Source organism: Salarias fasciatus, chromosome 18 (assembly GCF_902148845.1).
Source record: "Salarias fasciatus chromosome 18, fSalaFa1.1, whole genome shotgun sequence".
Classification (NCBI taxonomy): Eukaryota; Metazoa; Chordata; class Actinopteri; order Blenniiformes; family Blenniidae; genus Salarias; species Salarias fasciatus.
The window spans coordinates 4,795,860-4,811,556 of record NC_043762.1 but is presented as its reverse complement, the minus strand read 5'-3'; positions in this window follow the sequence as shown (position 1 = coordinate 4,811,556).

The following is a 15,697-nucleotide window of genomic DNA, read 5'->3' as shown; positions in this document are numbered from 1 at the left end:
TGGGAGTTTTGATGATCTTCAGTCTCTTCCTCATGAAACACAGAGCTGTTCAATCTACTAAACTCTGATGACATTGATACTGATGGACTGAACTGAATTCAATCAGCTCCAAATATTTCCCACAGTGCAACAGTAACAGTATTCAGGGTCTCAGCTCACCTGTGTGTGGGTGGAGGTCTCATCAGAAACATGTTGAGAGGAAATCAAACCACAGAGAAGACAGACAGACAGGAGTGGCGTTCATGACGGAGCAGCAGCAGATGTGAATTTGTTCTCTGTGGTTATTAGAAGAGAAAAAACAAGCTGGTGAGAGCTCATCACACTTCCTCCACTGCAGCAGAGCAGTTCTGTGGCTTTCTGCTCTGCAGCCTCCACACTGTGACCTTTGACTTTCTCTTTATTAACATGACAGCTACAAGTGGAAACTCTGTTCTTCCTCTGTGAGAGAAAAAGTCTCCATTTGTGAACTCCAGCAATAAATGATGGAGTCAAAGGAGGAACAATGATCCAGCCTGCAGTCTGCTGCTGAGGGTCCATGTTGGATTCACATCAGAACAGACTCCATAGAAGTTAGAAACACTTTCATACTGAATGCTTTAGAGCACAAACATCCATGTTGAAGGTCACATGTTGATTTATCAGAAGAGTTAAAATGCAAAGTTAAATCACACATAATTCCACTAAATTGCAGCCATGTTCAGGAGTTTCCTGTAAAATGATTCATGACTACAAACAAAGCAGGTTTGACACTAAGATGACTCAAGGTTATTGTTACACTTCGATCCTCTGTAACAGGGTCTGCACAGGGCCGCTGCAAGTCATTTAGGGGCACGAAACACGACTGCTTTATGGCGCCCCCTGGTGTCAGTTTGAGTGAATGTCACTAACTTCAGGCCCCACAGAGACACACGTCTGCATTTCCTGGAAGCAAAATCCGCTGTCAGGTCATTGTAGGACAGCTTCTGAGCCACGTCCATGTTGGTGCTGATGACAGCCAAACCACCTCAACGTTCCTGACCCACTGATGAACACAAACATGTTTTAATGAGCCTGAGTTTTGAAAAGCTTCGCTCAGCAGAGGCAACAGTAACAGGGAGAGTTAGAGCAATCTGAAGAGCAATCCAGAGATGTGGATACACCTCTTGCTGATGGTTGCTCATCTACATCGGCTTCCTGGTCTTGTGTTCCTCCTTGGACAAACTTCAGCATCGAGCCTGCATTAATGTAGGAATGCAAGAAGACACATACAGCACTCAAACTTCAAGGATTTGAGGCTGAAATACTGTCTACAATTTTAAATCCACAAGGGAAAAATATTGCATGCATTCATTTTATGTTTTTGCATCAATAACTTGTGCACGGCATTATGCCAACATATTTGTCAGGCACAATATCTTGACATCATTTGCACACTAATAGTTCAACACACCTACATGTGATTAAAATAAACAGATTCCACCTCACTTGAAGAGTGCATTAATAAAATTAAAGTCTTATCACCACATGCTACCTTTGTGCCTCCACATGCACTCGATTGTCAGCAATTATAAAACTTCAAAAGGCTCCATATGAATGGTGTGTAAGTTTCTGTTTCCTCAGAGTTGTTACCATGAGTTGTTTTACATTATACTGCTTCATCAATTTATTTCTTTGTGAAAGTATTTTTATAACACAGTGAATCAGCAACATTTTGAAAGAGGATTGATCAAAGCCATTCGCTCATTCTTTCTGTATCATATCTTACAGCTGCAGCACCAACTGCTTTTAGTTGCTGGGTAATTCTGGCGATATTTCAACAAAACAATCTGAAATATAATGTGCTGACAACATGCCTCTTACTACGCTTGGCAGAAGAATTTTTTTTAGTTTTACTGAGTTTATTACCATGAGGTCTATTACCAAGAAGCATGAAAAATGGCTTGAAAAGAGGTTAAATGTCTAAAACAGCTGAAATTTCAAAATTGTCAACAAAAAAGTTTGAAAAGAGAAACAGAACTGTTAAAATCAGGTCCAAAAAATAGGTTGAATGTAATAAAATGTTCACTCTTCTGAGTTTAAACTTCATAAATGCTTCAACAAATATAGCTGTATGAGCATCAAAACTATATATGAAACTTCATGAGCTGCTTTCACCTGATTTCAAAGGTTGAATTTGCTTTGAGGCTCCAGACCAACTTCACTTGGCGAAAAGTCACAAAAACAAAACTTTTGGTCTTCAAGGTTGCAGAGTTCTGCTCTATAACACAGCACAACACACAATATTGTTTTTTAGACTAAATTCTTGTGTCACTCCTCCTGTTGTCCACCAGGAGGCAGCAAAACCACAATATTCGAATCATTCAAGCTCTCTGGGGTGTTTCTACTGACAGGAGCTCCTGCTGGGGATGGTGGAGAGTCTTGAGTCGGGGTCAGAGGTGAAGGCTGCTGTTGGAGCCCTGGAGGTCTCTGTGACTGATTAGAGTTCTCTTCTTTTTTATTATTTGACTTTTTTTTTTTCAACATGTCACTTTCACTTTTCCATCTCATCTTGAATTTTTTTTTTTTTTAGCTACCAAATTGACACCTGCAAGTGTAGTTTGTTTGGTTCTATACATCTAACAGCATAAAACGAGCCACTGGTGATGTGAGGTTTAAAAAGAGGAGAACAGTAATCATTGAAATTAACTGAAAGATGAACATTAATGGTTCAGTTCAGTTCACCGTTCAGGAGGATTAGAATGTAATTCCTTCGACTTTCTTCTTTGTGAAACTTTTCAAAGTAAAAGTTTTCTGGGTTGTCGTTGCATTTTCAATTTCTCAAGATCCACTCATTATTTCTGATGAAGATATGGAGTGAAACAGATTTTCAGTTATTGTTCATATATTTCCCTTCCCTAACCCTGAGTTATGTCGACATTTACTATTTCTATTACTATTTTACTGTTTTCTGTTCTATTTATTAATATGGAAAATTACATCTTGTGAACTCATAATCTTGCTCGTCGAATCAGACACACACTAATGTTCATGCAAGGACTTCTGAGTGTCTCTGTGCAGAAAGACAAATCCTGATCAGGCAGAGCAGCTGTGCTGGAACAACGGGAGGAACACCGTTTCCACATCAGTGTGTGAGAAGCAGAGGTTCAACCAGCCCAGACCAGCTCCAGTGAGGAGTGAGCCAGAAGAATGAAGAAGTCCCCCCGCCTGTGAGCGGAAGACTTGATAAAAACACACACATTAGATTAGACTTCGCCTTTTCGCTCTGACTCTGCCGGTGAGGGCTGCTTGAGGACAGACTAGGGACACAGAGGACCAGAATTCTGTCTGGAGGCTTCGCACAAATAAATTGTAATAAGCGTTGAGAATCTGCATTGGGGCTCTTTAATTCTGCACTCTATTTGGGATCCAAGAAAGAATCTGTAAGGTTCGAGGAGCAGTCAGAGGGGAGCCCGGCCCGGAGGAAAACTCCATCCTCAACAGTTAAGATGGATGTATTAGAAACACATCAGAGAATCTCTGAGACATTGCTGAAGCTACTGCACAATTTATTATAATTATATACAAAATATGGGTATTCTGTATAAATAAAAATATTTGTTACTTTTCTGATAAAAAATATAGTCGATCAATCTCACAATAAAATGTAGAAAATATTAAAAATGGTGAAAGTAGAGTTTTGGGTTATGATCCCAGAAATAAGCAGTAAATGTGGTCACTAACTCTGTTGGAAGATCTTTTAGAGTCTCCAGATTCCTTGAGGAGGGCGGTGTGTGACAGTTGATACTGAACCATAAAGTCGTCCAGTCTGCTGGTTTTTCTGGACTTTAACTCAACATGTTTCATGTCCATCAGCTCTTCTGCAGGATACTTTCTCTTTCATTGTCCTCTCTTATGTTCTGCTGCAAATTTTAAAGATAAATAATTCCTACAAAGAACGAATAAAGATACCAATAATTATTGACAAAGTTAATATTTTTCTTACACTGATTTACATATATCATCCTAACAATTTGCATAATATCAGTCATTAATGTCTTTTCAAATTTGCCACAAGATTATAATGGCTGCTGTACTCTCAGTAGGGTTTCTATTGTTTTTATTGCTTCCATGGTCTCATTTGCATTGAAAAAACAAAACCAAACAGTCCATCACAGCCTCTCTGTGTTTAATACACATCTATAAAAAAAATCCCAAGATACAGGACATACACACAAAGCCCCTATTTTGCAAAAAAGTAATGTTTAAATGTTTCCACACCTGAAGAAGAGGTTCAGTGTTGGTCTAAAAGCCTCTCAGAGCATAACACCACTCCACAGTGCTGCTGATGGCAGAGAGGATTTTCTCAGGTCCTCCATGAGGCCTTGGCTGTGGTCCTGGTTGAACTTCATTCTGGTCTGTGGAAGCTGTAGTTATGAGCTCATCATATTAATGGAAATAGTTTATTCTTGCATTTTTTATGGTAATGTCTTGGTTCCTTGGTGATCCACAGAAACCCCCATTGAGTCCACGTGTCAATTCATCTGCATGTTTTTGTTTCTGAGTTCAGATCGAAGCAAAATAATCTAAAATGTTCAGATTCAACATGTTCAATCACTTCAACTTGATATATTTTGGCTTTCTGGTCTTTAATAAATGTGATTGCTTTATCCAGCATATGGTGGCAGGAGACTGAAGATAATATTCCAACAAAGTTTTCAAAACCATGATGGACAAGAAATAATGTGTCAGAAACAGTAATAATACAGTACTTTAACAGGTACTTTAATAATGACAGTCCTGCTCCTATGATATGACTTTCATATTGAGTTGGATAAAAAGAAGAAAATAAAAATGCTACTGTATAACATCATCTGATAAATAATATAATAAAAGACAATAAATAAGACATAAGAAAAAATGAGGTCATTATTGTTGTTATGATGTGAGGTTGAACAAAAATCCAGTGAGCTCATAAATGCTGGCAAGAACAATTTCTACTGTATATCATGCAACAGTGACATTAACAAGCACTTTAATAACATATGTAATTTACATAATTTATATATTATATGTAATATCAGCCTAATATAAAGTAATGAATACTGTTATGAAAAACATTGAATAAGACATTATATCAAAACAGACCGATATTGTTGTGATCTGAGGTTAAAATGAAGTTTTGTGGACTCATAAATACTGAAGAACAATTTCAACTGTATCATATCAACGAGAGGAAAAATAACTCTAAATGATGAAAAAAAAAGTTTGAGGTTATTATGGTCCAAGCACGAGACCAAGAAGGCTCAGGAATAGTTCTGATTTTGCACTTGAGTTTAGTTTGTGTTAAACATTTCAGAAATGTCTTTATATTTTTTTCTGAAAAAGCATCTATATGCATCTGCGTGTGTGTGTGTGTGTGTGTGTGTGTGTGTGTGTGTGTGTGTGTGTGAACATTTTGTATGACACTGAACTTATCACCCTAAAACCTAAATATGTGAGAAAATAAATATTCTCAGTGTTTTTTTCTCTCTTCAGGCTGGATTCAGCCAGATGAAACCACAGAGCAGCCTCAGCTGAGCTGTCAATCAGCAGCTTATCTGTGGGCTGATGGGAGGTTTGAGGAGCTGTTAGAAACCACATGAGCTCGTCTGCTCAAACAGCTCGTCCTTGTTTGGCCTCGGCTGCATCAGAGCTCCACTTCTCCTCAGCTCCTCCAGAGGAAACACCACTGCACACAATGCTTTTCCTCCCAGCTGCTGCTCTCTGCTGTCTGTGTTCAGGTGAGTGTTTCCAGCCAATCAGGAGCCAGAAAACTCCACCTGGAACAAAGGAGGTCACACTGACCTGCACCTGTCTGTCTGTGTCTCCACAGCGCTGGTTGCCATGGCAGCAGAGCTGATTCAGGACGATTTAACATTGACCAGGAGAGTCGGGGACACAGTCTCCTTCAGCTGTGGAGGAACTGATCAGTGTAGCACTAACTATGTATTCTGGTACCAGAAGAAAGATAAAGAAACATTCAGACTGATTCTTGCAATTGATAACAGTGAAGTATATACAGGGTTCAATCATCCTCAGGTAAAGGATTTCTCAGCTGTGAAGAAACAAAACGTCTGTGAGTTAAAGATTAACAAAATTAAATCAGATCATTCAGCCTCCTACTACTGCTACTGTTGGATTAAAAACTCCCACAGTGAGAAATGATCCCTGCAGCCTGAACAAAAACCAACTGATGTCAAATAAAGTGTGTGACAGGAAGTAAACAGTAAACCAGAGAGCAGGTTCACATATTTCACTCCACCACAGTCTGAATCACAAACAGTCTTAGTTTAGTGAGTTTCTTCTTCATTTTGATCAGTGTCAAATTAAATTAAAGCCGCAAGCGGCATTGGACGGGACCTCGCCCTCTGGCAAGGTGGCCCCACTGAGGCCGTCCTCGTACCTTGATGACCGAAGTCCAGGTCACTGGGAACCTTGCTCCTCCATAGACTTCCAGCACCCTCTCGCCCACTAACATGGAGTTGTTAGCATCTCCTATCCGCTGACATAGAGTTGGTAGCATCTGTCATCCGCTAACATGTAGCTGTTAGCATCTCCCATCCGCTAACAAGTAGCTGTTAGCATCTCTCATCCACTAACATGTAGCTGTTAGCATCTCTCATCCGCTAACATGTAGCTGTTAGCATCTCCTATCCATTGACATGGAGTTGTTAGCATGTCCCATCCACTAACATGGAGTTGTTAGCATGTCCCATTCACTAAAATGTAGCTGTTAGCATCTGTCACCCACTAACATGGAGTTATTTGCATCTCCAATCCATTAATATGTAGATATTAGCATCTGTCATACACTAACATGAAGGTGTTAGCATCTCTCATCCGCTGACATGTAGCTGTTAGCATCTCTCATACACTAACATTTAGCTGTTAGCACTGAATTCTCAGTCATTGGGAGCCTTGCCAGTACATAAACATTCATTTTTATGACTTGACCTCATTTTCTGTTGTAATTGGGCTTTTAATTTGAAGGAATTTTGGGCTTTTATTTTGGAAAGGCAGTACACGCTGTCATAATCATGACTAACCCTTGGTACTCCATAAACATATATTTTCATGACTCTACATCATTTTCTGTTGTAAACGGGATTTTTTTATAAAGGATTTTTTTGCTTTTATTTTGGAAAGGTAGTACATGCAACTCCGGTTTTTGACACTTGGACATTATTTATAGGTGTGCACATGCTCATTTATTCACTCAGACAAACATCATGCAGCTCAGAGTCCTTCAGAAGTTATTCAGATCCAACCGATTCAGCGGGGGCCACGGCAATGGAGCTTCAGTGCGGGAAGCTTCATTGCCGTGGCCCCCGCTGAATGAGTTGGATCTGAATAACTTCTGAAGGACTCCGACAGTGGCTTTTTACATCGCTGAAACTCTGAAAGAAGGATGAATTTGTTGTAAACAAGCTTGAATACTATGTTTTAGGCCTTCAGAGACCTATATGACATGACTGAAAAATAGCATCATATGTACCCTTTAATGACAGCTGCTGTCAACTGCACTGCATGCCCATATATGGTCAGTAGTGGACTGCCTGTTGGATTTAGGTTATTGGTGTCAATGGGTGATTTTTAGATCTCGATGAGATGAACACATGAGCAATTGGTTTTATCTCTCTACGACATTCCTACGGACTGCAGCGGCCATTTTTTTCCAAAAATGTGACTTTTATTTTGAAGGGCTGATAAAATCCACACCGTGTGACTTTTGACAAAGTTTGAAACATCATTTGTAGAGAAGCTTCTCCTCTTTCAGGCCGCATTACTTTGACGTCTCTATGACAAACGGTCTCGGACAAGAAAATTTTTAAATGAGGAGTGATTTTTACTTTGAAAGGGAAATAGCGGACTTCCTGTTGAATTTAGGTTATTAATGTCAATGAGAGATTTTTAGATCTCAATGAGACGAACGCGTGAGCAATTGGTTTGATCTGTCTACGACATTCCCACGGGCCGTTGCGTAGGAGTCATTTTTTTTTCACCAAATTTTACATTGAAAGGGAAATATCGGACTTCCTGTGCAATTTAGGACATTTTTGTCAATGAAAGATTTTTAGATCTCGATGAGACGAATGCATCCACGTCAATTTGATCTCTCTACGACATTCGTGCGGGTAGCAGCGTCCATTGTAGTGCTTCAAGTGGGTTTTCAGACTCAAAATTTAAGGGTTAATAAAATCCACACCCTGAGACTTTTGACAAAGTTTTTAACAACTTTGGAAGAGGAACTTGTCCTCTACGATTTCACGCCACCCTGACATCTCTACGACAAGTGGTCTCAGAGCAGATAATTTTTAAATGAGGAGTGATTTTCTAAAAATTTTATCTTGAAAGGGAAATAACGGACTTCCTGTTGGATTTAGGTATAGGTATTCCTCTTGGGCATTTTTGGATCTCGATGAGACAAACGCCTGAGCATTGGTTTGATCTCTGTACGACATTCCTACGGGCCGTGGCGGCTATTTAACTGTTTCTAGGTGGCGCTAGAGAGCAGATGGGGTTATAGTGTTAATTTTTCCACTTTTGAAAATTTTATGATTGGCTGGATGTGCCTGCCAAATTTAGTGACTAGACGTTCATGTTTAGCGGGTCAAATTTGGTGTCGAATACAGCAACTTTTGGCTATTATGTTGATCAGGAAATACTGGACTTCCTGTTGGATGTATGTCATCGTGCACAGATCGTAATTGTTAGATCTCGAGCAGACGAACGCATGAGCGGTACTTTGATCTGTCTCAGACATTCGCACGGGTCGTAGCGGAGATTTTACTGTTTCTATGTTGGGCGAGTTCCTAGGTGGCGCTAGAGAGCATATGGGGTTAATTTTTTTATTTTATAAAATTTTTCATCTCTCTTGATGTGCCTGCCAAATTTAGTGAGTTTTCGTGCATGTTAAGGGGGTCAAATTGGCCGTCGATGTCCAGGCAGGAAAATAATAATAATAAGAAGAAGAAACGAACGAAGAACAATAGAGGCCTTGCCCTCCAGGCAAGGTGGCCTCAGTTGAGGCCACCTCGCCCTCGGGCTCGGTCCCTAATAATGTAACTATGCATCTTTTTACTCATATCTGAAAATCAATCAGACTGTTTTAAACTTAACTGCGTATCTCAACATAAATTTCATTGAGCATCATGAAATTTGCTATTTCATCCACATACAGCTGGAATGACTCCAGTTCATCCTCATGTTTTCCAAGTCAGGCTCTCAGAGAGGAAACGCTTATGTCAGCTGACATTTGGTGAAGAGCAGGGAGACACCAATATTCCAACACAGAACAAACACAGAGGAACAGAAAACCACTGACACACAACAAGCATGTCTATGAAATATGAGAAGACAAAGAACCTGAGAGAATCCACACAGGCTCAGGGAGAACATGCAAACATCAAACAGAAGGACCTGGAACTGAACCTGGGTTCAATTCTTCCAAATATTTACACACAACTCCAGTCACATAAAAACTGGCACAGTTTCAAATATCATTAAAAACAGAACATAATGACTCACTATATTCTGAAATGTTATTATCCTCATCAGGGTCAGAGGAGCTGGAGCAGATCCAACTATTATTTTGATTGGATCAACATGTCTTGAAATATATGAACAGAAAAACTGTTAATTTAACTTCTATGGAGTGAAATTAATGCCAAAACCTCTCCAACACAAAAAACGTGTTTTATTCACAGCCGATGATTCACACACAAACTCAGTGTGTTTTGCAAAAGCAAAATGTCATTCACAACTAGTGCACTTGGGTTTGTCCATCAAAAAAACGTTCCACAAATTAAAAAAATATATATCTGCACTTACATTAAAACATTCTTTAAGTGCAAAATAAAATCTTTCAAGATTAATTTTTTTTTACGAGTACAAAAAACAATTCTGCGGGTTGGAGAAAAAAATCTGCAGGTTGGAGAAAAAAATCCGCGGGTTGGAGAAAAAATTCCGCGGGTTGGAGAAACTTTTCTGCGGGTTGGAGAAACTATTGGCTCCCCAGCGTCACGTGACTTTTGGCAGTGATTTTGCACCTTCCTGATTCGCATCCGCAGGACTTAGGATTTATTCACAACTGCGAGTGTTGTGTAATTTGCATGCCACAACAGAAGGTGGCGCTGTGCGCGTTCACGTTTACAGTGTTTACAGTAAATGATCATGTACTGTGCTTCAGACAGAATTAAACACAAAGAGAAATGGACCAAAACAGAAAGGCGACGGACTGTATGGAGACCAGCTGGACCTGGTTCAGACCCGGTTGGGCTCACTTACCGTTCCTGTTGTGGAAAAGGCTGCCTGGAAGTGAAATGTCCATCAAAGCATCGCAGCAGCACGGCGCTATAGGTTGTCAGGGCACAAACTTTTGTCTGGATTCAGTGATGGCATTTTGTCTTGAAGAAGACAGTAATACTACAGCCAGACACAGAAACACTACAGCCAGACAGACTCACATCTTTGTGACAGCTGCTAAGTTTTGTGACTTAGTTGTGTGGACGCCGGTGGACTGCAAGGTGCACAATGTTTTCCTTCATTTTATTTGCAGTGTTATTTGTTTATGCACAATCTAATCGTACTTTATACAGTTGCAGTGATATTTGTTTGCACAGACTTTTGCACCTTATTTGAACTGTAACTAACTTTAACAGTGTGTTGCACTACACAAGAAGGTTGGTAATAAACAGAATACTTTGAAACCAGAAATGGTGACATTATTGCAGCATGGGTAAATGGCACAGTCTCACAGAGGATTTCCCATTAAAATGAAGTTTCATAAATAGCTACTGAGCTACAATATTTAATTTCACCATAGTCTTATTAACTTATTAAAGCAGAGGCTGGTTTTTGTCACCATATGAGCAGGAGCGATTGTAACAACTACCGTGGCATCTCACTCCTAAGCACAGTTGGCAAAGTCTTTGCCCGCGTTGTCCTCAACAGATTACAACTACTGGGCGAACGCGTATATCCAGAGGCGCAGTGTGGATTCAGAGCAGCCAGGTCAACTCCAGATATGGTGTTCTCTGTGAGACAGTTGCAAGAGAAGTGCCGGGAGCAGAGACAACCCCTATATCTGGCCTTTATCGACCTGACCAAGGCTTTTGACTTGGTCAGCAGGGATGGACTGTTTGCTCTCCTCCAGCAAACCGGATGCCCCCCCAAGCTCTTGCGCATGATCAAGTCATTCCATCAGGACATGAACGGCGTTGTCCAGTTTGGGGGATCATCCTCAGACCCTTTTCCAATCAAGAATGGTGTGAAGCAGGGCTGTGTCCTTGCTCCAACCCTTTTTGGCATCTTTTTCTCTATGCTCCTGCGCTACGCATTCAAGGACTCTGAAGACGGTGTCTTTCTCCACACCAGGAGCGACGGAGGCCTCTTTAACCTGGCACACCTCAAAGCAAAGACTAAGGTACGGAGCATTCTCATCAGGGAGCTGCTTTTTGCTGATGATGCTGGTCTTGCCGCCCACACTGAGGAAGCGCTCCAGCGTCTCATAAATTGCTTTGCTGATGCCTGCTCTGAGTTTGGCCTCACCATCAGCCTCAAAAAGACCAAGGTCATGGGTCAGGATGTCAGTAGTGCTCCCAGCATTAACATCGGCGACCACACCCTTGAGGTAGTGGACAAGTTCACCTACCTCGGTTCGATCATCTCCAGTAACCTTTCCCATGATGCTGAACTGGACACGCGCATTGGCAAGGCATCGACAGTGATGGCCCGCCTGGCGAAGCGTGTCTGGGACAACTCCATGCTAACCACCAACACCAAGATAAGAGTCTACCAGGCCTGCGTACTGAGCACTCTCTTATACGGCAGTGAAACATGGACCCTCTACTCCTGTCAGGAACGTCGGCTGAATGCTTTCCGCCAGCGCTGCCTTCGCAGACTACTGGGCATCAGCGGGCAAGACCGTGTCTCCAATATTGACGTCCTGGCCAGAGCAGAAGTTCCCAGTATGTTTGCCATCCTGACCCAGAGACGCTTGCGATGGCTTGGCCACGTCACCCGAATGAACAACGGCCGCATCCCAAAAGACCTACTGTACGGGGAACTGGCTACTGGAAACAGGTCAAAGGGACGACCAGCTCTCAGGTTCAAGGATGTCTGCAAGCGTGACCTTAAAGCTGGAGGCTTCAACCCTTCTGACCTGGAGTCAGCCACGTCCAAACGCTCTGATTGGTGGACCACCAGCAAGGATGTCATCAGAAAAGCAGAGGAGAGAAGAGACACCCGCTGGGGAGAGAAGAGACACCGCAGACAGCGGAAACCATTGACACCTCAACCACACCGCGAAGAGTTCATCTGCAGTGGCTGCGGCAGGATCTGCGGATCCCGTATTGGCTTCTACAGCCACGCCCGGCGCTGCAGCTCCCTGACTGTAAATCCACGGCACAAACCCCCCCCATGATCTCTCGAGATCGATGGAGCCAACTCAATGAGCAGTAACAGCTGAGGAGATTTACCTGTCCTGACAGAATGAAATGTTCAGGATAAATATTAGAATTAAGCAGAGGAAGACTGTTAGCCATCAATTTTATTTACAGAAAAACAGAAGTTGGCCACATATAATCAAGATAAACAAAACAAGCGGTTCATCTCAGCACACATGGACTTAATTTCACCATTCATTCGTTTACAACTGACACACTGCTCATTCTCCACCATGTCGTTCTGTTGTGGAGCTTGATACACATCAGGGGTGTGAGGTTCAGGTGTAGCCTTTTTCTCCGTTGGAATCTTTCCGCAGCGTGTGTTGAGATGTGATGACAGGAGCGCAGTCTGGATGAGATTCATTCACTTCATCAGCAGCTCTCCTGAAAAACACACTTGCCCATTATGACTTTTAACATGAGGTCAGTTACAATGTACTCTCAAAGTCAATCTCCTATGAGTGAGGACAATTATGATATAAATTCAACAGTAGAGGGAAGTGGAAGTGAAGGAAAGAGTGTTTGCTTTGCCACTACTGCCCTGAGCTAGCGTGGCTAACGCTCACAACCAGCTAACACCACGGACACCACAACATGGGTTAGCTCCGGCAGTGACAAAAATGACATGTACCCACGAAGATAATTTAATTTTTCATCAACAATGACCACAAACTCACCTGTTGGCTGCTCAGGGCGTGTTGTTTTGGGGCGACTGACTCACTCGGTTGTGGTCCTGGCTGGTTGTGGATGGTGCTATGCGTTAAACGGCATCAACAGCGCCACCTCCTGTTGTGGCATGCAAATTACACAACACTGGCAGTTGTGTCCTGCGGATGCGAATCAGGAAGGTGCAAAATCACTGCCAAAAGTCACGTGACGCTGGGGAGCCAATAGTTTCTCCAACCCGCAGAAAAGTTTCTCCAACCCGCGGAATTTTTTCTCCAACCCGCGGATTTTTTTCTCCAACCTGCAGATTTTTTTCTCCAGCCCGCAGAATTGTTTTTTGTACTCGGAAAAAAAAATTAATCTTGAAAGATTTTATTTTGCACTTAAAGAATGTTTTAATGTAAGTGCAGATATATATTTTTTTAATTTGTGGAACGTTTTTTTGATGGACAAACCTAAGTGCATTAGTTGTGAATGACATTTTGCTTTTGCAAAACACACTGAGTTTGTGTGTGAATCATCGGCTGTGAATAAAACACGTTTTTTGTGTTGGAGAGGTTTTGGCATTAACTTCACTCCATAAACTTCTTTCTCAAGTAAAGTGAATATTCAGAAAGTTATGACGTCCAACAGGAATTGTTGGCTTAAATTAAACGTCATACCAAATCACCTCGAGATTATTGTCTGATGTCACCAAAAATCATTTAATGGTTGTTGGTACATTTTTAAAGAAGCACATTGCATTCACTGAAGAAACAACAATTACGTACATTTGAAATATTTATTATTTCCAATTACACACCTTATCTTGTAACTTTGAGAACAAATTTTGTAATTATAAGATAAGATCAAGCAAAACACTTCCGTACAGTTGCAATGATGGCACTTCCACTGTTAAACTGAACCTACAGTGGATGTACTGTAAGTTGACCACGTCATTTCCTTTGAGTCCCAAATGATCAAAGTTGGCTCCTCTCACACATTTCATTGTTTCCTGACCTATCACCCTCCTGGTGTCTTCTTAAAATGACCTCAGTGACTTTTTATTTTCCATCATAAAACTGGATAAACTGGGAGGTTACGGTTAATCACAATCACAGCAATCACAGCTGCAGGCACAGACAACACAGAACACCATCAAGGAAAATCAGTGAGAGAGGTCAAATGACTCCTCTATTGTCTGAAAAAACCTGGTAAATATATATATATATATATATATATATATATATATATATATATATATATATATATTAGGGCTGGGCGATATGGCAAAAAAAATGATCACGATTTTTTTTTTCATATCATTCAATCTCGATTAAAATCACGATATGCTGTATTGTTTTTAAACCAGTTTTAAAGCGTCTGCACTGAAAACTAGAACTATAGAATAGTTTAACATTTTATAAACAAACCAAGCAAATAGCAATGCAAATTAAATAATATAAACACAGAAAAGTATAAGAACAATCTCACTTAAAGCTCTTGTCCGGAGTTTCCGTTCGTTTCCAATGTATGTATCATTTTTCAACAGAGCTTAAATGTGTCAGTCTGGTTCGATACTATAATATAATATTAGCATAAAGCAATATAAAAATTTATTTATGAGCCCCGCCTTCGTCTCATAGACCCCCATGTTATCCGAAAAAGCGCCGGTCAGCGTCAGCCAATAGATTTCGAGCATTCTCGTGTTGTCAATCAAAGTGTGCACGCAGCTTCGCAGCCAGAGAGCACGGCCGCTCGCCCAGGCAGAGGTGAGTTAGCAACGCAGCAGCCGCCGCTTACCTCGGATATATCCACTGTCTGTGAAGAAATACGCTCCTCGTTGATGGTTTAGTGTTTTAATCACAACGATGAGGGAGCCCTGTGAACAACATGAACAGATACTAAGGGCCAATCCCAATTCTACCCCTTACCCCTACCCCTTACCCCTACCCCTATGATATGCGCGTTCACGAGGCTTAAGGGCTGTCCCAATTCTCCTTTTTGAATAGTGGTAGGGGTAAGGGGAAGGGCTATTTCACCCCTTTCAGCAAAGTCTGCATCGATGCTCCCTATTCTCTATAGGGGTAGGCGGAGTTTCACATTGGCCAGAAAAAAACAACATGGCGCCCACCACGGAGTCGCACAAATGTAAGATTGCTTTCTGTATACTATTTAAAAAGCTATAAAAAGTGTATTTGCTTCACTGAATTTATAGATAAACTAGCGTGACAGTGTCCCAGTCATGGATTAACGTTTTAGCGCTGCGCAGCACTGTTTCCAATCGTGAATTTGTAACTTCTTTAGAGCACTAATCACTGAAATAACGTCATCCTTTATCATGTTTTTAACGTAATATGTTAGACACAGGGACCCCCGATGAAACCCGACTGCTCCTCAATTAGCGGACCGCGGTCCACGACCAGACCGCGGCACACCTCGCTGCTGCCCCAGGGCAAACGTATGGGAAAAAAAAGAAAAAAAATCTTTCTTTAAACGCTCCATGTTCCGTGTGAGCACCGTTCTGCACCGCGCCGCTCTGCGCGTGTCCAGCGCACTCCGTCGCACCGCACTGCTCGGCAGTCCTCGGTATCGCTGCCCCCCCTCTC